This window comes from Lipotes vexillifer, unplaced genomic scaffold, assembly GCF_000442215.2.
Source record: "Lipotes vexillifer unplaced genomic scaffold, Lipotes_vexillifer_v1.1 scaffold418, whole genome shotgun sequence".
Taxonomy (NCBI): domain Eukaryota; kingdom Metazoa; phylum Chordata; class Mammalia; order Artiodactyla; family Lipotidae; genus Lipotes; species Lipotes vexillifer.
In genome coordinates, this window is record NW_006798629.1 from 4,107,377 (window position 1) to 4,131,450 (window position 24,074).

Genomic DNA, 24,074 nt, shown 5'->3' on the forward strand with positions numbered 1-24,074 from the left:
CAATTGCCATATGGAAGCATGTACCAGTATTTTTGCAAACATACTGTAACATCAAATAGAAAAGGGTACATGATAGGAAGATAAAGGTAAACCCTATCATCCCATAAAGCACAAATAATCCCAAACATCTCCAATGGCACATGACTGAAGAAAAATGGTCTGGTGCCATACCAAATAATTCCTTAAGACACGAAATAAGCAAATAAACACTGTGACCAAACACGCTACTGGCTGTTGTATTCGGCTTCGTTTGAAGAAGCAGAGTCCAACTCAAGCTGGTTCAAGTTAAGGGAGGATTATTTTATGGATGAATAGGAAGCAATAAGAAGGCTAGGATGCAAGAGAAATGTGACTTGTTCTCATTGAGATGAACTATATGTGTGAAATACACATTGGATTTCAGAAAGTCAGTATAAAAAAAAGAATGTAAAGTATCTCATTTTCATATTGATGACATGTTGGTATGAAAATATTTTAGATATATTGGCTTAAATAAAATATATTATTCAAATGAATTTCACCTATTTCTTCTAACTTTTCTTAATGTGACTACTTGAAAACGTAAAATTACACATGGGGCTCCCATTTGTGACTCATGTTATATTTCTACTGGAGAGCGCAGCTCTAGAGACACTGGTGTTGAGATGTAGTTAGGGAAGGGGATGGTACAAAACAGGAAGGCAGCAGGAGTGAGAGTGGAGTAGTTTCCTTTCAAAGGAGGAGGGGCCTGACAAGATAAAATTTACTGCTGACTCACTGAAGAGTAAGAGAAACCAGAAAGGAAAGAGATCCTCTACATATATGGCAAGTCTAGACTGGAAGGCACCTCCTTCTTTTTCCTCCCTCCACCTCCATCTCCATCTTCCTCCATCTCCATCACCATTTCCATCTCCATCTCCCTTCCTCCCTCCATCTCCCTTCCTACCTCCTTTTGTACTCTTCCTTTCCTTCCCCTTTCTCCCCCTTCCTTCCTTCTTCCTTTCCTATCCTTTTTTTTTTTTTTTAAGAAAACGTATCTTGATTATCCTGAATAGGGTCAAACAGGAAAGCAAGTGATGATTAACCACTTACCGTATCATACTTTCCAGAAAAAATCTACAGGTGAAACAAACACAATTTCGAAACTGAACATTGATTAAGATAAAACCTGAACAGGAGTTCCTAGTTGTCTCCTAGTGATGGCAATACCTTGTTTGCTCTGCAGCGACTGCTGCCCATGACTTATCTAACTGTTCCTGCCGATCAGCTCCACAGTTAGAGGTGATTCTTAAAAGGTGTGTGGAGACCATCGTTTATGTGTATGTCAAACAGATTGCATTTGTAACATTTAATGCCCACAATAACAAAAATAAAACGTGCTGGCGTGTGCTCTCTGTGTAAACACTTCCTTCTGAAGATAGAGTCAGTGGAATGTTTTAGGAACTTTGACATTTATGGCTGTATTTATAATCTTTCTTGTATCATTTCTTCACAGAGTCACATGTTCGTATATTTTAAATTCTCTGGAGAAATAAAAATGTTTAAACATAATATAACGATGTGATATGCATTTTATGAGCCCTTGCTCACCATCTAGGCATGAGAAAAGAGAATTGTATGGTGAATCCTGAGAAGGGTTTCTATAAATATCGAATTTTCTAGATCTGTGCCACAAAGCTAAGGTGATTAGAAAGAGAAAGAGGAGGTGTATATTCAACTCTGACAGAGACTTTTTTTTGCTTGAAACTAGACTACCCTAAAAGTTGGAAACTAGATATTCACCCTGTTTGCAATATGCATTGTGGAGACTTCTTTGGGCAGATAAATGCACTTTTTGTGCTTTCAAAGAAACTGAAGAAGACCCAGGAATTTTTTTCCCACTCTATACTCATATATAATATGAATTTACCTACTGTTTATTTTTTGAAATGTCCTGGTCTATAGCAAAACAGCCCAAGATATATCCATCTGGCCATAGAAACAAACCCTTTATTTTTAGCCAAAGCAATGCAGCTAAGTTTTACTAAACACTTAATTTGGTATATACCAAGTATCTTACACGTGTTAATTTATTAAACAGCCATAGCAAGTCTAACTAGCAAGTGACAAAGATGGTATTCAAACCCAGGGGATGTCTCATACCTGAAACTGTTCCTATACAAATATGCTATCCTGGAGGGAGAGGACACAGAAATTTTAAAACATATCTTCAGGGCTTCCCTGGTGGCGCAGTGGTTGAGAATCTGCCTGCTAATGCAGGGGACATGGGTTCGAGCCCTGGTGTGGGAGGATCCCACATGCTGTGGAGCAACTGGACCCGTGAGCCACAACTGCTGAGCCTGCGCGTCTGGATCCTGTGCTCTGCAACAGGGGAGGCCGCGATAGTGAGAGGCCGGCACATGGCCATGAAGAGTGGCCCCCACTTGCCGCAACTAGAGAAGGCCCTCACACAGAAACGAAGACCCAACACAGCCAAAATTAATTAATTAATTAATAAACTCCTACGTCCAACATCTTCTTAAATTCAGGGAGTTCTTTCACAATTTAAAAAAAAAAAACAAAAAAAATCATATCTTCAAATTTTTTGACATTCCTCCTAAAGAGGGTATTCCCCTAAAATCTGACCAACCTTAGAGATTGGTTGACCAATAGAGGATGGCAGAAGAGATAGCTGTCTTCAGAGGTTAGGTCAAGGTAGAAGGCCATTCATTGCCCACCAGTTTAATTTGAGACACTCATCTCTGGGGTCCTGAACCGTTATGTAAGAAGCACAAGCCTGCCATGTTGTGAGGAAGCTCAGACTACAGTTTTTGCCGTGATTTCTTACACAGCTAGAACAGAAGATTTTAAGTTTAGCTGAGGGTTAGGGATCCAATTAATATGAAGCCTTATTTCTTATTACTGATAAATTTTAAGAAGACCAATTCTTATGCAGGTTCCATTTAAAAACTGTTATACACAAGTAATAGTTATGCCTAATACAATATGTCTGACTTTGTTCTAAAGACTTTTATGTGTATTGATGCACAAAATCTTCACAATAGTCATGAAGCAGATGTTGTAATCATCTCTAATTTTACATAGAAAGAAACAGAGAGGCTAAGTGTTTGCCCAAGGTCAGTCAGCTATTAAATGGAAGAGCCAGGATTTGAACTAGGGTCTTCTGGTTCCAGATTCTGTGTTTTTACCTCTTTTACTGCCATGAACAAATTCTCAAATTAAAGAGATGACTATTTTTAAAAAAAAGATTAATAAAAAATAAGCATTTTCCCTCTCTGGTGATTCTTGACCACTCTTCCCACTGAAAGGTAGAGCTTGTATCTCCTCCCCTTGAATTTGGGCAGGCTCGTGAATCCTTCAACCAATAGAATACAGCAGAAGTGAGACTGGGTGCCTGCGAAGGCTAGGTCATAAAAGGTCTTACACCTTCTACTTTGTTCACGGGAATATTTGCTCTTGGAGCCCTAAGTCATTACATAAAAAGTCCAAAGTCCAAAAGTCTGAAGCCACCATGCTGTGCAGAAGCCCCAGCCCAGGCAGAAGTCACTGCAGTTGACAGTCCCAGATGAGCAGCCTTTGAGCCACATCCTAACCTGAGCACTGACATGTGAGTGAGAAGTCTCCAGACATCCAGCCTCTGTCTTTTGAAATGCCCTCTGCCCTTTGAGTCTGCCCAGCTGAGGCTTCAGATATTGTAGCTCAGACACAAGCTATCTCTGTTGTGTTCTAAATTTGTGACCCACAGAACCAGAGAGAATGATAAAATGGTTGTTGTTTTAGGTCCCTGATTTTGAGGGGTTTGTTACACAGAAAAGGACAATTGAGATGTTCTCCTTCACCGACAACTTCTAAACTTGACTCCTAGAAGTAAGTACTAAAAATGTTTGCTGTTACAGTTTCAGTCCCTTTTCTATACTTTTTATTTTATTTTATTTTATTTTATTTTTGCTGTATGCGGGCCTCTCACTGTTGTGGCCTCTCCTGTTGTGGAGCACAGGCTTCAGATGCGCAGGCTCAGCGACCATGGCTCACGGACCCAGCCGCTCCGTGGCATGTGGGATCTTCCCGAACCGGGGCATGAACCCGTGTCCCCTGCATTGGCAGGCGGACTCTCAACCACTGTGCCACGGGGGAAGCCCGCTTTTCTATACTTTTAAACATTGTTCATACTCTGCTTTAAATATTAATAGGACCATTATATTTAAATTGTTCATACACTTGCTTTTTTTCACTCATTTATTCAAGAGATTTTTAACTGAGAACTTATGCTAAGCATTGTTTAAGATATTGAGGATTCAGGATGAACAAAGTCCTAAAGCAGATGGAGGTTATGTTTATGTAACAATGTCTTGCTTTATATGTCCATATATACAGGTCTATATAATTCCTTTTCTCTGCCCACATTGTATTCCTTTTTATCTTCACATATAGATTATCTAGTACTCGAAGTAATTCATATTGTTGGATACATACAATGTTTCCAATATTTTGCTATTTCCAACAACGTATAAGTGCATATGTATACTTTCTCTTAATAGAAAGCGCAAGAAGTATAATTAGGGAGAACTGTATTTTTAATTCTAATACTGCCACGTTATCTTCAACAACTGACACTCCCATCAGTAGCGTAGGAAAATGCCTGTCCCCTGACCCTCACTGACACTTGAGTCGATGTTCTGGAAGCAAAACTCTCTTATTTTAATTCACATTTCCCCCAATTATTAATGAAGTTAAACATCTTCAGGAACCAATTATAACTCCTTTTCAGTGAATTGTTTATTGTTATTCTTTGCACATTTAAAAATTGGTTGTCTTCCTTAACTAAAGGTGTGACTACTTTAATCTAATTATGAATCCTTTATCTCTTAAATATGGAGCAAAAACAGCTTGAGTCTAAACCTACTTTTATTTTTAACATCTTTATTGGAGTATAATTGCTTTACAGTGGTGTGTTAGTTTCTGCTGTATAACAAAGTGAATCAGCTATACGTATACATCTATCCCCATATCCCCTCCCTCTTGCGTCTCCCTCCCACCCCCCCTATAATCCCACCCCTCTAGGTGGTCACAGAGCACCGAGCTGATCTCCCTGTGCTATGCGGCTGTTTCCCACTAGCTATCTATTTTACACTAAACCTGCTCTTAAGCTTCATATTGCTTTTTATTATACAGAAGATTTTGATTTTTATGTGGGCAATTCTGTCCATCTGTTACTTCATGCCTTTTGGATTTTATATCTTGCTTATGAAGGTCCCCATGCCAAAATTATATAAACATTATCTTTGGCCTCTATATTTAAAAATGTTTCTTTAAACATTAGTTATTTTTTTAAATGTATATGGACTTTTCTCCTAGTGACTTGGTGTGGTAGGCGTCTAGATTTCATTTTCTTTTTGGTCTATTGATTGATTCTCAGTCCCCAACTAATATGTATTTAGTTACTATCGATTATAGCTTATTTTCATGATTGGCAGGGCAAATTGCCCCTCTTGGTTCCTTTTTCTCAAAAACATCTTGGCTTTCCTTTTATTTTCTCTTCCAAAGTTTGGAAGTGTGGCTTATTGAGTTCCTTTCAAAAAACAATTCCTATGTGGTTTTTTTTTATTAAGATTTAATTGAATTTATAGAGAAGTGATATCTTTACAACCCAGAAACGTGGTCTCTTCTTCATTTACTCAAGTTTTCCATTAAGTTTTATAATATTTTTTCATCTAGGTCCTGGCATATTTCTCTCTGTTTCATTTCTAAAAACCTAATTATTTTGTTACAATTGTGAATGGGACGATTATCAAATTTTTATTCAGTTATTGCTAGAATGTGGAAAAGCCACAGATTTCTGTGTGTTGACCTTGGAGACAATCTCTTTACTTACCAGTTGTCACTTGATCCTCTGGGTGTCTGAGCAAAAAATTATATCATCTACAAATAATAAATATTTTGTCTCTTTGTCCCCCCACCTTGATTCATCATTCTTATTTTTCTGATTAATTCATTAACTAAGACTTCCAATAAAGTTTCGACAAGTCGAGGTGATAGTAAGCACACTTTCCTTGCTCCTAAATGTTTTATTATCAAGTATGACACTTGTTGTATGTTTCTAGTAGAAAACTTTAGCAAGACAAAAAAGCTCACTCTGTTGCTAACTCAGCATTTGATGAAAAGTGGATCTTGAATTTTATCAAATGCTTTTTTCAGACATATGTTAAGACATTATGTAGATTTTCTCCTTTAACCTGTTAATGTAGCAAAACAAAAGATGACATAAGGTTCATTCAGCCAACACATATTTATTGAGCACCTATTATTTATGTGCCAAGAACTATGATAAATGCCAGGAATATAAACAAGAACAAGACCGGAAAGTTTTCTGCCCTGAAGTTGAGCAATCTTTGCATTCTTAGGATAAACCCTATTTACTCTAGGTGTGTTACTCTTTCAATATGCTGCAGGACTTGATTTGATATTGCTTTGCTTAGTATTTTTGCATTTACATTCCTGAGTGGAACCAGATTATGTTGCCCTGGGCCCCATTCAAAACTGACAGTTTTACAAGTTCTCAGTAAACAAACTGGAGCAAAGTATAGTGCTTCTCTCCATTTATTTAAGTCTTCTTTTAAATCTGTAATAAATTTTGCAGTTTTCTTCCTGTGGGTCTTAAACATTCCTTATTAAATATATTCCTACATAATGTATTCATTTCATTATGAGTGAGATGTTTAAATCAACTCTTCTAATTATTTATTGCTTGGGTATATAAAACCAATTGATTTTTATATATTTGGTTTATGATTGGTTGCTTAGACAGAAATTGTTCAATAAGCCTTTTCATTTTTTTTTTTTTGGTCAGCAGCTACATTTATTTTGACCAGACACAGGAGTCAGACGATACTCCCAACAATCAGACCATTAGGTCTTGTAAGCAAAACAGGCAAAAAGGGGGAACTAACCAGGACCAGCATCTACCGTTTTCCATGTGTATTCACAAGCCTTTTTTTTTTTTTGAGTTGGCCTTGAGAATGAATTTAGAGAAAGCTAGCAGAATACCAAGTACTAACATGAAGAGACCCTATATGCACACATTGGACCTGTCATGTCCATCTCCCCACATCTGCTACCTTTGACTGGCAACAAGACAGGAAGGAATTATTAAACTATTAGGTAGCATGAAGTTATCCAGTAAGAGGCACACCTCCAGCTCAGGTTTGAGACACCAGACCTCAGAGTAAGGGAACTTACGTTAAGTGGTGTGTAAAAAGTAATAGAAGACTAAGGTTTGGAAAGAGGATAAACAAGGAGACTTTAAAGAATCTCTTTTCCTGGGACGACCTGTTTGCGCCAGCGCCCTTGGAAAGTGAGGGCTTGATGTGCCTCCTGCCAGTGTCTTGGTCGTGCGTGTTGCTGCTGGTGTGTTTCAAATACTACTGAAAACATGGTATTTTTTTTTTCTGAGCATTTTCCTGGTACTGGGTCCAACAGGAAAATCCCCCCATGGTCACCTCTCCCCTGGACCCGGGGTTATTTTTTCTTTCCTTTCTCCTCAGACTTGTAGTAGGGGCTCCACAACATGAAAAGCAGAAGTATAATAGGGATGAGAAAGTAGGTGATGTAGACAGATATATGGAATAGTCGTTGGTGGAAAGTCTTAGGTCCTTGTCCTCTGAAACAACTGGTTTTGGAGAAATCCTGGAGTAGAAACGTGGAGAGGATTGGAATCAGAGTTGTCATGGTGTCAATCGAGTAGATGATTACAGGGGTGTGGATCCACCTGCAGCCTCCATGAACACTGGTATGGCCACCTTCTTTTTAAAAGCATCCGTCATGGGGACACTTTGAAGAAGACTTATGTTGGAATGAGAAAGAAAGGCAACTGAAACACAAGCTCGCAAAACAGGAAGGACTTAAACCACACTGGGGGGTTGTGTAGCAGAGGATCTTTGAACTCCTCAGTATACCACTGCCGCAGGTTTCTCAGCTCCACCCGGTAGAGATCACGAGGCAGCACCGCCTGCAGGTCCACGAGCAGGGTGATGGGGATGTGGGAGAGGAAGTAGAGATCCAGCAGCCACTCCAGGCCATGCCGGGCGCCCAGAGACCCCATCACCCGTCGGTTGGGCAGAGCAGGATCCCAGACTACCAGGCTTTTCATTTTTAACTGATGTTTTTCCTGGTTTTGAGACTTCAGGATAGACCATCATAATATGAATAAATAGTAATATTTTCCTCTTCCTTGTCAATCACTAATCCTTTACCCTCTGTGCCTGATCTGATTTCATGGGTTAGAAATTGCAGCACAATCTCGAGTAGTATTTATAATAAAGAACATCCTTGTATTTTTTTTCTTCTTTTAAAGTCGATGTTCCTAGAGTTTTATGGTTAGATAATCACATATTGAGATAAATAATCTGCACCAACTTGAGAAAGAAGATTTCATTCCTATTCTGGTCCTAGTTATCAGGTGCTTTTACTAAAAATGGATGTTGCATTTTTTGCAAAATACTTTTTGATATATTTTGGAATAATCACTTTATTTTTCTTCCTTGACATATAGATTTGAAAATTATATTAATTCATTCATAATATTGAATTATCTTTGCATTCTTGAAAGAAAACCTGCTAGGGTTTGTTTCATTATTTCACAAACAGCTGGGTAAATGTAGTATTGCATTTTAGATTTTGGCACCTAAATCTCAATATTTGTGGGGTTACTTTGTCATTTTCTCTTTTGTGTTAGTTTTATAAATTTTCGGTGTTAGAGTTTTGAACTGGGATTTTTTCCCACATATTTTAATGTCCTTAGACATTAAAAAGAGTTAATAAGTCAGAAAATTATTTGTTCTTTAAATTTTGAAATAATTTTGCTTTAAATCCTCTGAATAGGTAAATATTTACTTTTGTTTTTCAGTTTCTTCTTAAGAATGTTTCCTGCTTCTTCAGCAGTTAATATTCATGTTTGATAAGCATGAGAATAATTCTTTATATCAAGATTTTCAGATGTTTTCATGTCTAAGATGACACTTCTTTTCTTATCCCTAATTTTTTCCTCATCTTATTTTTCTTTGATTAGAATAGAGGTTTGTATATTTTATTCTTTTTGTTCTATTTATTGTCTGCTTTTTTCTAAAGAACCACTCAGATTTATTTCTCTATTCTATTCCTTTTTGTTTACAAATTTTAATTTCTGCTTTCATCTGTAATCATTTTTTCTTTTTTTCCGCTTAGTCATGCTTTGTTTTGCTCTTAGCTTCTCAAGTTAATGGCTTAATTCATTTGTTTCTTTTATTATTTAAAAATAGTAAAAGTATGTTTTTTGCCTGATTATAGCTTTGGCTAAATACCACAGGTTTGAATATGTAGTGTGCTTATAATTATAATTTTCTAAGTATTTTGTAATTATGCTTTGAATCTCCTATTTGACCCAGAAGAATATTGTTTTGTTTCTTTACATCAAAAACTGGGGAAATTTTTTTTTTAATTATTCTTGTTCAACTATTAATTTTGTTGCATTTTGATCAAAGAATATGGTCTGTGTAGATCTGCCTTTTAGAAAATCCTGAGGTTTTCTTTGTGATCAAATATATATAAAATTTTAAGTGTTTCCAAATATTTAAAAAGGGAATATATCTCATATTTGAGGTTATTACATTTCCATGTGTATTTTCAAATTGACTCAATGATATTATCAGATACTCCATTTCTTTGTCTATTGCCTATTTTAACTCTTAAGAACAGAAAAGCGCTTCCTTTTCTTACTATGCATCCATTGCAGTCAATTCCTCTTTCAAATTCTAACCGTTTTTGCTTTACGCTTATTATATACTGTTATTTGGCACATGGAAGTTGAATCCTGATACATTTTAATTTGGGGTCTTCCTATCAACACTGAAAAAAAAAGATTATCTACGAGACATTTAAATTTTTTTCCTTGAAAATCTACTTCATCTTATATGATTGTAATTCCAACTGTTAGTTGGGGAGAGTAGTTCTTTTATATCTTAATACAATCTTATACTTTCAATTTTCTTGTGTTTATCTTTCGTAGGTATCTTTGATAGACAACTGTTGCAGATTATGACCTGATTTTTGCATTTAATACGATAAAGTTATCGTATTTGTCATAAATTATATGTTTGTGCTTACTCAAATTGATTTACATTTTTTTCAGTTTCTTTGCTCTTTCTTTTGATCTTTGACTCTATCATACAAGTTTTCTTTTCTCTTTTCTCTTTTCTGATGTACAAGTATACATCCTACTTTTACTTTTGCTCAAGTTTACCTCTAAAAAATAAGCAACTGTATTTCTCTGTCCACATCAAGGTGAAAGAATCAGTGTCTACCACTTTCCCTCCTTTGCACAATAAAGACAATAGCCTGCCATTCTTTCCTAGAGGTCTCCTCCAATACCTAGGGATTTAGACCCAACTTCTTATTTGCTAAGTATTATGATTTACATGTTATATTTTCTCTTTCAAGGATTAAAGGTGAAGTGTCCAATCTCTGTTGTAGCTACAGTGTATTTGCAACAGTTTAGACTTGATCCCACATTAAAATATTTCAGTACTTACTGCCAGTCCTTTTAAGTCCTGTACATCTTCCTTGTACAGTATGTTTTTAAAACTGGATTCATTTAATGAAAATTGTAGGGCAAACTTTGATTTTTCTTTCATCAAGGCAACTTCATTAATTTAGTTTTTGACACTTGGTATCAGAGAATGCTTTTTTATTGACTTCAAATGTGAATAATAATGTGTCCAGATTTAGCATTCTTAGATCTTAATAAATTGGGCCTCTGAAGATGTTGCTTTATTAACTTCTGGCCCTGATTATTTTCTTTTGTTTTTTCCTGCCTTCCAGAATTCTTTTTATGAAAAATTAAAATTTCAAACTTCCATAGAAACTGGTCTCTTTATATTAATTTTGTCTAGTATTCATCAAGCTCACTTGATCTGAATATTTACTTACTTAAGTTCAGGAAGTTATTTTCTTTAACTTTAAATATATATATATATATATATATATATATATATATATAAAACATTGTTAATTTTCTATTTGTTCAGGTGTCTCCTTTGGCAGCACTAGTTTTCTTCATGTTGGATTTCCACTCTCTGCCCTCTGACTCTATCACCTCTTTTCATAATATTTTTTTTATCTCAATTTCATTTTCTTCTAATTCTGGAAGAGTGCTTCAGATCTGTCCTCTATATTACTGATTTCACTATAAACATTGCCCATTAAGTACTTTATTGCTTCTAATGCATTTTCCACTTCGATATTTCATATTCAGTTTTATAACATTTTTCCTTCTTTCATCTTACTCTGTATTCTAGTTTCTTAACCAGCTTCCTTCTCACCTCAATATATTTTCTTCTCTGATTTTTCATCTCCTGTTTCTTGGGGTCCTTGGATATTATTTAGATTACAAAGCATATGCTGTTTAAAATTTATTCCCATTTCCTGTAGTAAATCTTTTTCAAAAGTACACTCTTCCTCTGCCTCCTGAGTCCTATTTTTCATTTCTTAAAGTTACAAAATTTTTCATATGCCTCATAATGAGATTCTATTTTACCTGTTTATTCATCCTTGAATGATGACTATTTTATCTGGCCTTTTATTTCTCTGCAAAACACTGAATAGATTTTTCTTAGATCCCATCAAAGTTTACTTGGTTTTTGTAATCCTCTTTTAGATCTTATGTTATATGACATTTTACCCATTCAGTGATTAAACATCCTGATGGGAGATTTATTCTAACATTATGTGAGCCGAGGTCAAACTTCCTCTGTGTATGGCTAAGCCATTATGCTAGAAGCCAGATCGGGAATGACCTGACCTAGTTCTTTTTGCTACCACAAAGTAGGCTGAAAAAGAAACTTTTGACTTTGTGGAGGATCCTCCATGGCATAGCCCAACTACTGGCCATAAGGTGCAACCACAAGGGCCTGGCCCCAAGCAGTGGCTGCCCTCAGGTTCTTAGGACCTGTAAGGGAGAAGTTCCCTGCTAGTCCCAAGCCTGTCATGCCCTCCCACCATGGACCCTATATTTCAGGGTATTATTAAAATGCCTTCAAGATCTCCTTCACTTTTTTCCTCTCAAGCCTGTACCACTTTCTCAATGAGTGAGTCCTAGTGTCTTTCATAGATAAGGTTCCATTGGCAAAAACGTACTTGACATCTCTACATGTGAAAAGTGTTCTTCTCTAGCTCCCGGCAGTGATGCAGGAGTTTCCAATTCTTGTGTTCCCTTTGATGCTTTAATAGGAATTTGGAAGTTTCCTGTGCTTACATTGCCATCTTTACCTGGAAGTAAGTTAGGAATATCTAAACAAGCAGGACATGTCTCAGAGGCTGTGGCGACCTCTCAATTGGGCTTAGATTTGGGTGCCAATGCAGATTTATTTACCACAGGGCCAGCCATACAGATGGGCTTCCAAGTGGCTCTCAGAAGTGTTTTTCTGCCAATCCCAGCCAGTTTCCTGGATTACAGCTAAGTTCCAATGATTCTTTTTGCTGTTTCCAAGTTGGCCTGGTGCATACATATATCTGAATGTCTACCTTGGTTCTCACTTTTTTAAAAGCCCAATTATATATGAATACCTATGAGGTGCCAGAAACTTCACCTGTATGGTTTCGTTTAATCTTCACAGTATGGTTCAACATAGATATTATTATAGTCCCCGATTTAAAAATGGAGGATTTGAAGCCTAGAAAAGGATTTAAACAACTTAAGGTCACTCAGATAGTGAGTGTCAGAATCACTACTTACTGGCCTGTCATCCTCTAAAACCCATGTTTTTAACCAGTATTTAAAAAGCCTCTAAGCTAGAGATTTTCCCCCCAAAATTAGACAGATTTCCCACATTAACCATGAGTGTTATGTGGGATTTGGATTCCCTGCTGTCATGTCAAACCTTTTCACCATGGACCAACAGTCTACTAGATGAACCCATGTTTATATCAAACTTACTCTTCCCTCCCATCTTAGAATAAAAGACATCTTTCCTCCAGAGCAGCTCCCTCCCTGTGTGCCCAAGATTCCCTTCCCTTTCTTCTCCTTCCATGAATCTCTGTCCCTACTTGTTCTGTCATCTCACCATAAAAACACAGTCACGTCTCTCCCATCTCTTCTCAACATCGCATTGACCTCCAACCACTACTCTTTGTTTTTCTTTCCTTTACTGCCAAACTTCTCCTTCCATTGTCATGGGAAACTAGTTTGCAGTAGCTTTTTCCATTTCCTTTTTGTTCCTTAATCTCCCCAATTTTCACCCCTAGCGATCCCACTCAAACACCCCACCCAAGATGACTGTGGCCTCCCAATTGTGAGAACACACTTTGGTCTTGCACTTCCAGTTTCCACTACACATGGAAACATTGAAGCCTTCCTTCATAAATTTATTTCCACCTTCTTTCCATGATTCCACTCTCTTCTGTCCTTCTCCTGTCTCCTTGGCCTTTATTTTTCCAACTACCTTCTATTTTTCTCTTTTTCCTTCTACCCAAATGGTTGGGCAAAATGACCCAGCATTCCATACTTGGATCTCTCTTTTTTGAGTATAGTTCCCTATGCTATACAGTAGGTCCTTGTTATTTATCTATTTTATATATAGTAGTGTGTATCTGTTAATCCCAAACTCCTAATTTATCCCTCCCCCATCCTCTTTCCCCTTTGGTAATCATAAGTTTGTTTTCTATGTCTGTGAGTCTGTTTCTGTTTTGTAAATAAGTTTATTTGTGTTGTATTTTAGATTCCACACATAAGTGACATCATATGATATTTGTCTTTCTCTGACTTACTTAACTTAGTATGATCATCTCTAAGTCCATGCATGTTGCTGCAAATGACATTATTTCATTCTTTTCATGGCTGAGTAATATTTCATTGTGAGTGTGTGTGTGTGTGTGTGTGTGTGTGTGTATAACATCTTCTTTATCCATTCATCTGTCAATGGACAGTTCCATGTCTTGGCTATGCTGCTATATGCTGCTATGAACACTGGGGTGCATATATCATTTTTTTTTTTTAGCTTTTTTTTTTAACATCTTTATTGGAGTAAAATTGCTTTACAATGGTGAGTTAGTTTCTGCTGTATAACAAAGTGAGTCAGCTATATGTGTACATGTATCCCCATATCTCCTCCCTCTTGCGTCTCTCTCCTACCCTCCCTATCCTACCCCTCTAGGTGGACACAAAGCACCTAGGTGATCTCCCTGTGCTATGCGGCTTCTTCCCACTAGCCATCTATTTTACATTTGGTAGTGTATATATGTCCATGCCACTCTCTCACTTCATCCCATCTTACCCATCCCCCTCCCCATGTCCTCAAGTCCATTCTCTATGTCTGCATCTTTATTCCTCTCCTGCCCCTAGGTTCTTCAGAACTTTTTTTTTTTAGATTCCATATATATGTGTTAGCACACAGTATTTGTTTTTTCTTTCTCTCTCTCTTTTTTTTTTTACAAAAAGAAGAGCTTTATTGAGATAAAATTCACATAATATACAATGGAGCCCCTTAAAGGTGAAATTCAATGATTTTTAATATATTTACGGTTGTGCAACCATTACCATAATTAATTTTAGAACATTTTTATCTCTGCAGAAAAAAATAAAGTTTATTTTTCCCCAATCCGCCCATCCATAGGCAACAACTAATTTATTTTTTGTCTCTATAGATTTGCCTATTCCAGACGTTTCATATAAATTGAATCATACAATATGCAATCTTTTGGGTCTGGCCTCCTTCACTTATCAAAATTTTCTTTGATTCATCCATGCTGTAGTGTATACTAGAACTCAACAACTCGATTCCTTTTTTATGACCAACTAACACCTCATTGTGTGATGTACTACATTTTATGTACCAATTCATCTTTTTTTGTTGTTTGTTTACGTGGGCTTCTCACTGTTGTGGCCTCTCCCGTTGCGGAGCACAGGCTCTGGACGCTCAGGCTCAGCGGCCATGGCTCACGGGACCAGCTGCTCCATAGCATGTGGGATCTTCCCGGACCGGGGCACAAACCAGTGTCCCCTGCATCGGGAGGCGGACTCTCAACCACTGCGCCACCAGGGAAACCCCCAATTCATCTTTTGATGGACATTTGAGTTGTTTCCAATTTGAGGCCATTATGAATAATGCTGCTATGAACAATCATATGCAAGTTTTTCTGTGGGTTATAATTTTATTTCTCTTGATTATATACCTAGGAATAAAATTTCTGGGACATATGGTATTCTATGTGTAAACTTTTGACGAACTTTGGACTGTTTTTTAAAGTGTTTTCACAATTTACTTTCCTATTAGCTGTGTATAAAGGTTACAATTTCACTACATTCTTGCTATCTCTTGTTTTTATTCATCATTTTGCTGCTTGTTCTATCAATTACTAAGAGAAAGAGAAGTATGTTAAATTTCTCTCCATGATTGTGTTTACAACGTTTTCTGCTTTTAGTTCTTTCAATTTTTGTTTTACATATCTTGAGGCTATATTATTAGATCCATACAAATTTAGAATTGTTATACTTTTGGGTGGAATGGCACTTTTTGTCTCTCCTTATCATTAGTATTTCTTCCTACCTTAACATTTACTTTGTTTTATATTATTAAAATGATACTAGCCTGCTTTGATTAGTGTATGTAAAGCTATCTTTTTCCATTCATTTACGTTAATCTTTACATAATCTACACCAAACAGCCTATAGCTAAGCTTTGTTGTTTTATCCAGACTATTATATCCAATATTATCTTTGATTTTTAATAGAAATATTTAGTCCTATTAATTTAAATATATTTACTGACATATGTGGCATTAAATCTACCATCTTGTTACTTATTTTCTGTTTGTTCCACTTGTGCTATGTCCCATATTTTCTTTTCTTCTTGCCTTTGTTAGAATAATTTATTATTGTTGTGATTATTTCCTTCTATATAAGTTTTATTATTATATTTACTATTTTTTTCCATATGCATCGTTGACTTACTAAAGTCTAATATACCTTACAACTTCCCAAACAATGGAAGGAACTTAGAACATCTTTTTTCTTTTTTTTGAAGACAAACATTTAGAAACTTTTATGGCAGTTGGACTTTGCCACGACTGCCAAGTGCACACTCAGTGGATGTGCTTTGTTGAATAGATATGGATCAGGAATTTAGAACATCTTAACTCCAATTACCCATCTCCCATATGTATGTTATAGTTTATATGTATTACTACATATATTTTTAATGGCCATGGCCATTGACATGATCGTTCTTCATTCTTTTGTTTTTAACATCTTTATTGGAGTATAATTGCTTTACAATGTTGTGTTAGTTTCTGCTGTATAACAAAGTGAATTTGCTATATGTATACATATATCCCCATATCCCCTCCCTCTTGTGTCTCCCTCCCACCCTCCCTATCCCACCCCTTTAGGTGGTCACAAAGCACCGAGCTGATCTCCCTGTGCTATGTGGCTCCTTCCCACTAGCTATCTATTTTACATTTGGTAGTGTATATATGTCCATGCCACTCTCTCACTTCGTCCCATCTTACCCTTCCCCCTTCCTGTGTCAAGTCCATTCTCTAGGTCTGTGTCTTTATTCCTGCCCTTCCCCTAGGTTCTTCAGAATCTTTTTTGGTTTTTTTTGGATTCCATATATATGTGTTAGCATATGGTATTTGATTTTCTCTTTCTTTGACTTACTTCACTCTGTATGAGAGACTCTAGGTCCATCCACCTCACTACAAATAACTCAGTTCCATTTCTTTCTATGGTTGAGTAATATTCCACTGTATATATGTGCCACATCTTCTTTATCCATTCATCTGTCAATGAACACTTAGGTTTCTTCCATGTCCTGGCTATTGTAAATAGAGCTGCAATGAACATTGTGGTACATGACTCTTTTTGAATTATGGTTTTCTTGCGGTGTATATATCTTTTCAAATTAGAGTTTTCTCTAGATATATGCCCAGGAGTGGGATTTCACCATGCTATTCTTTATTCCTGGAATTTGTCCGCCTTCCCTTGCAACCTTGTCTTTTTGGGAAATTCTCAGTCATTCATTAAAATGCAACCCAAATATTACATCCATTTTGAATTTTAACCTTGCTTCACAGAAACATTTACTATATCACTTCTTCATGCTCCCACAGAACCTGATGCACACATCCTATGTTGGCTTTCAGCATGTGGCTTTATCTTGGGTTTGTTCACTTCTTGGTCTTCCATCAGAGGTTATAAGCTCTTTGAAGACAGGGATACTAGTTTTTAATGACCCATCTGACTCTCCAGGTTTCATCATTACTGCTGGGCCAGGTATCCCAGATATCCTGCCTGGTTGTGCAGATCTGGGGCCATGTCCTACCTTCTTCCCCTGCCCAGCACTGCTGTGAATAACCCATGATGAGCTATAACTGTGTCCAAGTGATGTCACAGGTAACTATTGCAGGTAGAGAAGAGAAACCCTGCTATCATGTAGGACTCAACCACTAACTCATAAAAGGGATGACTTCTTCTTTCTCAAAATTATAGACCCTCATATTACACATAAGACAGGACATAAGAATATATAGCATCATTGGAAACCAGAGTACTGTAATAGTGGCACTTTTCAGGGCATAAAAATTTGATTTTCCAATTTGTTTCTATCCATAAGTACAAATATGGGCCAAACACAACCCATAAGAGTGCTGTCAGAAGATGTTAACAAATAAGTTTATCTCATGCCAATGAAGTATTTACATTTGACTGAATCTGGAGGCTTCCATGAGGACCTTGCTGTGGGACTGAGTTTTCTCCACATTCTAATTCTGCAGTGGAGAGCCGTTTCCATTTTCAAGGTATTTGTCCTTGTCGTTATGTATTTTCCTTCCTGTCTATATACACTCTGTTTGTATTAGCCTCCTTGGTTACCATTTATCTCTCTGGGTTCTGGATTTCAATATTTAATCATTTCTATGACAAGCATTTGCTCACATTTTAACATCTCTGAAATGGGAATGTGTCATACAATTACTAACATCTGATGGTCCTTGCTTGTCTAGGACCATTCATGACAACACTGCTCTTGTCTGTGCAAATTTGCTTGTTATTCCTGGGAGCCTGACTGAACAACAGCAAGCCCTCAGCCCAGAGGGGAGTATTTGTGACAGCTCCCACTAGATTGATTGCAGGACAGGGCTTTCTCCACCCTGTACCTTCCCACAGTAATCTGAATTCTCTATTTCTTTCACTGGTTCTCAGGAAGCTTCTTTACCAGGGACTATAATGTCTTGCTCACCATTATCTCAGTGTAAAGATAGATGTCTTTCCATGTGAGAGGAAGGACAGCTCACCTAGGAGTTCATCCTCTGTACCACAGAGATGAGGAGCCAACACCTTTGTTTCATCAATGCTATGTAAGTGTTAGCCTCCCCACATTTGAGCAGTACCAGGTGTGTTAGGAGGAAAAGAATGTTATCTCATGGTGGCCTCGCAAACAAACCACTTGGTGGCTTCTGTTCTCCTCTGGCAACTTCTGTCCATTCCTCTCAGCAAACCCATAGGTATAACTGTCAGAGTTCGTTCAAGAAAATAGATGCCATGCAGGATATTCAAATGGAGGGTATTTAATACAAGCAATTGGTTACACAGGTGCTGAAGACTCAAAAGAGCAAAAAGAAGGCCTGAAAATCATCACAACTATAGGAAGCAGCTACAGCTCTTAGGGTTGAGGAAACCAAAGGAGAAATTTGTGCTCGCAGGACCCAGGAGTCGAGAGGAAGGTCCCCATGTTACTAGTGTTTAGGGATGGGTTGGTGTCCCATGGGTGGTAGTCAGGTCTCTGAAGTGGGTGAGGCACAGCTGGTGCTCTCATCAAAAAGAGGTACAGTAGTGGGCTGATGATGTAACCCCTTTATAAAGGGGTGCCACAAGGCTGGGTCTAGAAGTGTTTTAAAAACTTGGAGGTTGGAGCAGTAGCTGCCCTCTCCTGCTAGAGAGATAAGCCAGGACTGAAGACCAGAGGGAAGATTTTCCTTCCACCTCCTCAGCTCCCAGTCTCTTGTCAGGGCCTCCCACTGACAAGAGGAAGCTAACGGAAATCTATCCAGCAAGGGAATCTGGGAAAAATAGTTGTCAGACTCTTAGTGGAATATAGAGAAAAGGCGGATTTGGGTCTCAGAGACAGTAAGGAGACCAATGGCACAGTGGGTTACCTAGCTCTCTGCAGCTGGTTAATTTTTGGAACCATGGACGTTTCCCCTTCCAGATGTGATGTTTCTACCAGTTCGTAGACCTCAAGGAGGGGCCATGTGAGGAAGACCACGTGTACCCATGCTGCCCTCCCCTGATCTCCTCCCATAGCACTATAAGTACAAGACAATATATGCAGAACACACTTTACAGACAGGTTGAGAATGAAACCATAAGGAAAAATACTTAAATTAGGATGCATACGGTGGTTATTCTGAATGTAAGGTAAGGTTTCTCATCCTCAGTGCTATGGGCATTGTGGGCTGTATAATCCTTTGCTTTAAGAGTTGGTCCTGAGCACCATGATGTGCTGAGCTGCATCCCTGGCCTTGGATCACTAGACACCAGCAGCACCTGGCCCCAAGTTGTAACAATAAAAAGGTACCCACACATTGTCAAATGGTCCCTAAGGGGCAAAATTATCTCTGGTTGAGAACCACTGGTATAAGGGTGAAGAACAGAAGCTTAATTAAACCCTTCATGGGGGTTCCCTGAGGGTAGTCCCAAATTTCTAGATTTGCTTTTCCTCAAAAAGAGAGAGAATGCCCTCTAATGCCTTCCCATTACAAGTCTTTAACCCCTTTCTGGAACACTTCCTATCTTTTCCACAGGGCCTGCTTCTATCATGGGTAGGTGATGTGCACCCTTCTCCTCATAAGAAAGAGGGGCAGATATTATAATCTACAAATTGTATTTCCCAGAGTCATAATTATTTGGTCTAAAATAACCCCAAGATTATTCATCAGGCCATCCCAGTGTGCACTATGGTATCTGCACCTACCCCTCTCAAGGTCTCTTCAGCCATGTGTGGTGGCAATTTCTCTTCATCTTCTGTAATATTCAGGAGGATAATCTCTCTCACCTAACACAGATACCACCCAAGATAAAACTATAATTCTCAGAAACAGTGCATTTCACACCGATATTACAAAAGAAGGAGAAACCCCATATATGCCATGTGATCTTCCTCTTGCCCCAGCAGAAATGATGTTTCACTTTGTGGTGTGAGGCAGCATCAAGTTTTCTTTATTCATTCTCAGCCTTCCTGGTCATAGCTACAGGCTTGCTGGTGTACAAGGGTCTCTTCAAGCAGCAAAGCTACTTAGCCCTTTGTAGTCACATACAAACACTTAAGATGAAACCTTTTCTTTACAAGGTAAAAAATTATATTTTTAGCTACTATAGCCACTACAACCTTAAATGGAAAGCAATAAGGATAAAGTATGTTTTAATTTTATCCAGAGTTGGAAATAAGAGTGGGAGGATGGAAGATTGTTCTTTTAGTTACAATGTCCATTAGATTAATGATTTCTCTTGTAGGTTAGGCTTCCAGATGTCTATACAGACATTCTAGGGCACCAGATCACGGTGATACTCGTGGATAACTACAAAGAGCAAAGGCTCATTTACAAGCATCATTGGTTTGGTTCACCATCATCACAGTGTGGGTGAGATTATCAATATAATAGAAAGAATTCTTGGTCAAATATCAAGTGAAAACTGAAAGCTGATCTCCTTTTCCATTTTGTAAGTGAAAAAAGTCCCATGTCTCACTTATAACTTGAACACTCCCCCATACTTTAACCAGCTCAGGTCTATTTCAGAGAGCAATGTTGTAATGCTTCTTTAGGCTGATAGAACTAACTGGTATTATTCTTCCCTGCATGGTGCTGTGGGAAGGATGTTAGATTTGGAATTAGAAGACTTGAGTTCTAGACAGTCCTTTGCCATTAGCCCCGTGCATCTCTTTAATCTCTCTGGCTTCCACCTTCTCATGATAAGAAGGGGATGGATGAGATGATCTCTAAGTTTACTTTCCACTTCCATAATTCTGGGAACCAAAAGTTGCCTTCCGTAAAACATGTATAAGATTTAAAAAACGCTTCCTCTAATGCAGGGATAGCGTTCGTCACTGTTGTCATTCAAAGTGAGGTAGACTAATTGTGGTGAAACCATATAAATCTTTGTCAGCAGTTTTGGTGCAAGAGTTACCCAAATCAACTTTCATTTCAGAAAATACGTTAACATGAATAGCCAGATAGTAAACAGAACCTGGACAATTCTCTCCTTTTTAGGCTCCTTCATTCATGAAGAGATTTATACAGTACAATATTTTTCTTCCCATAAAGCAGATTTTGTTGTGGTGGTAAAAATAAGAGATGATGAGATGAGACAGTAATCTAACACTTTAGTGGAATACACTTTCCTCCAAATCAGTGAGAAATCTTTATTACAAAGTATTCTCCTCTGGTATGAATAAAAGTTGATCAATATATAAACATTGAGATTTCTTGCCATAAATTGAGGATTTTGCAGAAATAATTGGTATTTGCCTAAGTACTATTTGTCACTCTAGCTCATAATTACTCCATTTATTTCCCCATTCTCTCTTCATCAGTTGGATCATTTTTTTCCTCTTTTGAGGCCCCCAAATACAAAAAGAGTTATAGCGAGTGTGTGAAAACAACTTTACATGAGGGAATGATTATATTTTTAATCACCAGCAAAGAACTAAACAGACTTGAGACTAGAAGAGCCACTTACACATCCTTAATTCAGCATTCCTTTGCCCATCAATTATTTCCTAAAAGAGGGTGATCTTTAGTTTAAGTTTTGCCATCTTTTTGACACTTTTAACACCAGGAACTCTCCATCTTTATACTTATTCCAAATAAACCACAAAGTCAACTACAATCAAACAATTCTATACCAATGATCAGATCTTAGAGGCTCAGAGCACTCATACGCTGCTGTCCTTTGTATACGTATACCAATAATATTAAGTTGTAACTACTTTTAATAAGGTTCCAAAACAATAGAGATCACCTTCCAAATCAAAGCATGAGACATCCATATAGGATGTGGAAAAGAAGTGTTTGATAACCAAATTTGTAATTCTTAGTTGATCATCCACTTTTATCCCATGAAAAGATTGAAGAAGATAAGGGGAAAAAATGATCAGATGAAAAAATAGTATTTTGGAGAGAGCAGTGAGTATGCTATGAATCCCAGCATGCCCTCAAAGTCGAAGCTATGAGGGGAGGGGGACAGGTTTTAGGGAAACCCTTTGGAGAGTTCATTGTGTATCCTTTGAGCCTGGGTGCCATCATGGCTTCATGTTTCCCTCACTCCTGAGAAATCTAATATATAAAAGGCTGGCTGGTGGTAGAAGAAAGAAAGATGAGTATGTTGGGATCAGCCTGCATGGCCAGTTTTTTGTTGTGTTTTTTGTTTGTTTGTCCTTATGATTTGTGAGTTTTCTATGAACCAGAAACAGGCTCCTTTGCAAAGACAGAGAGCTGAGATAGGGGTCCTCTTAGATACTGGTCAGGAAGATTCTGCCAAAGTTGCAAAAATATGTTAGCAGAAAGAAGCCGAAAATATACCTGGGATGCCACGAAGGCCCAGAGGCAGTTAGGGATGCATTTACTCATGTCAAGGGAGCTGGAAGTGGGAGCTCCCTAATGATGGAAGAGGTGTCTTTGTATGGTACAAGTTACCCCAAGAAACAGAGCCTGAGACAAGTTTGGAAAGTGGATGAAAAGAAGAGTGAGGAACGGGCAAGAAAGAACAAGGAGGGAGAAAAGCCTGGACAGGTGTGTGTCACTGAGCTGGACTGTGAGCAACTCAAGCCCACCACAACCTCCCGTGGTAGAAGGTGCTGCAGAATTGTCCACATGAGTGAAGTCTACTAAGGGGACTTCTGAGAAAGGTTTTATTGTTCTTAAAGATGGACTCAGGGAGGGGCCAAGCTCTCTTCCCTTCTTCTAGCCTTTGACATTGTTGCCTATCATGGAAGTAACCATCTTGTGCCACATGAAGTGTAGCTGATATGCTGAGGATGAAGGTCTGAAAAGAGGGAGGGGAGGTAGGTCCTTGATGACATGATTGAGCCATTGAATTATCCAGCCTGGAACTTTCCTGACTCTCAATTTCTTACTAATTGAGAGAATATGTTATCCTTGTTGTTCAGGTCATTTTGGGCTGGATCTTCAGTCCCATGCATCTGAGAGCACTCTGACTGATACAACCTCTATCAACACCCTCCGTCACTCAGCAATTTCAGCTTCTCCCAAAGCCTCACTGCCAAGTGAAGGCATTTAAAGAAAACAATGTTTTGTTAACTTTAATGAGAAAAATTCTAATGCACTCCATCACAACTCAAGGTATCTGAGTCATATCCCAGATTGAAAAAAAATCTATTAATAGAACAATAAAAACAAGTTTATATAAGTAATAAAGGAGATAATAAGTATAGCTTGTCACAACATGTAAGATAATGAAAGTATATTGTACTCATCAAAGGTGATGATTATTGGTGGTGGCTGGAAAAAAGATGAAACAGTGCTGCAGGTAGAGTCTTTCCAGGGAAGGAGATTCTGAAACAGAGGTTAGTATGACAAAATTTTAAGGAGAGATCCAAGGATCAATACACTGTGGAAGGGAAGGAAAGAAAGTAAGATTGGCAGAGTGATCCAGCAAGTTCTTCAGCCAACTCCACTGGGAGCTCTGGAGCTGGGTTGGACCTTCCAAAGTGTCCTGAATTGCTATGAAGTGGCCCAAGTTTTACACCCCCACTTTGACCAGTCATTGGGGTGAGGCTGCACCTGGGAATGTATCTCAGTCAAGGTAATTCTCTTCACTTTAACAGTGACACCCAGAGTGGATTGTGAGTTGAGCCCAGACACTGGGTGGTAATCCTGTAGGACTAAAGTTCTACCTAGGCTGTGCCTCACAGCATTCACTACAGAGCAGAGCCTTTTTTGGAAGGTGTTAGAAAGTCAGGAGACTGATTTTCATGCACACCTTCACTGTCGGAAACACACAGCCTTGTCTTAAGGATATATATATATATATATATATATATATATATATATAT

The 24,074-nt window shown here is 37.9% G+C and overlaps 1 pseudogene; it reads right to left on the reverse strand.

The window, feature by feature from the left end:
• Positions 1-7,494: 7,494 nt before the first annotated feature.
• LOC103077703 (transmembrane protein 97-like) lies at positions 7,495-8,077 on the reverse strand (annotated as a pseudogene).
• Positions 8,078-24,074: the final 15,997 nt, after the last annotated feature.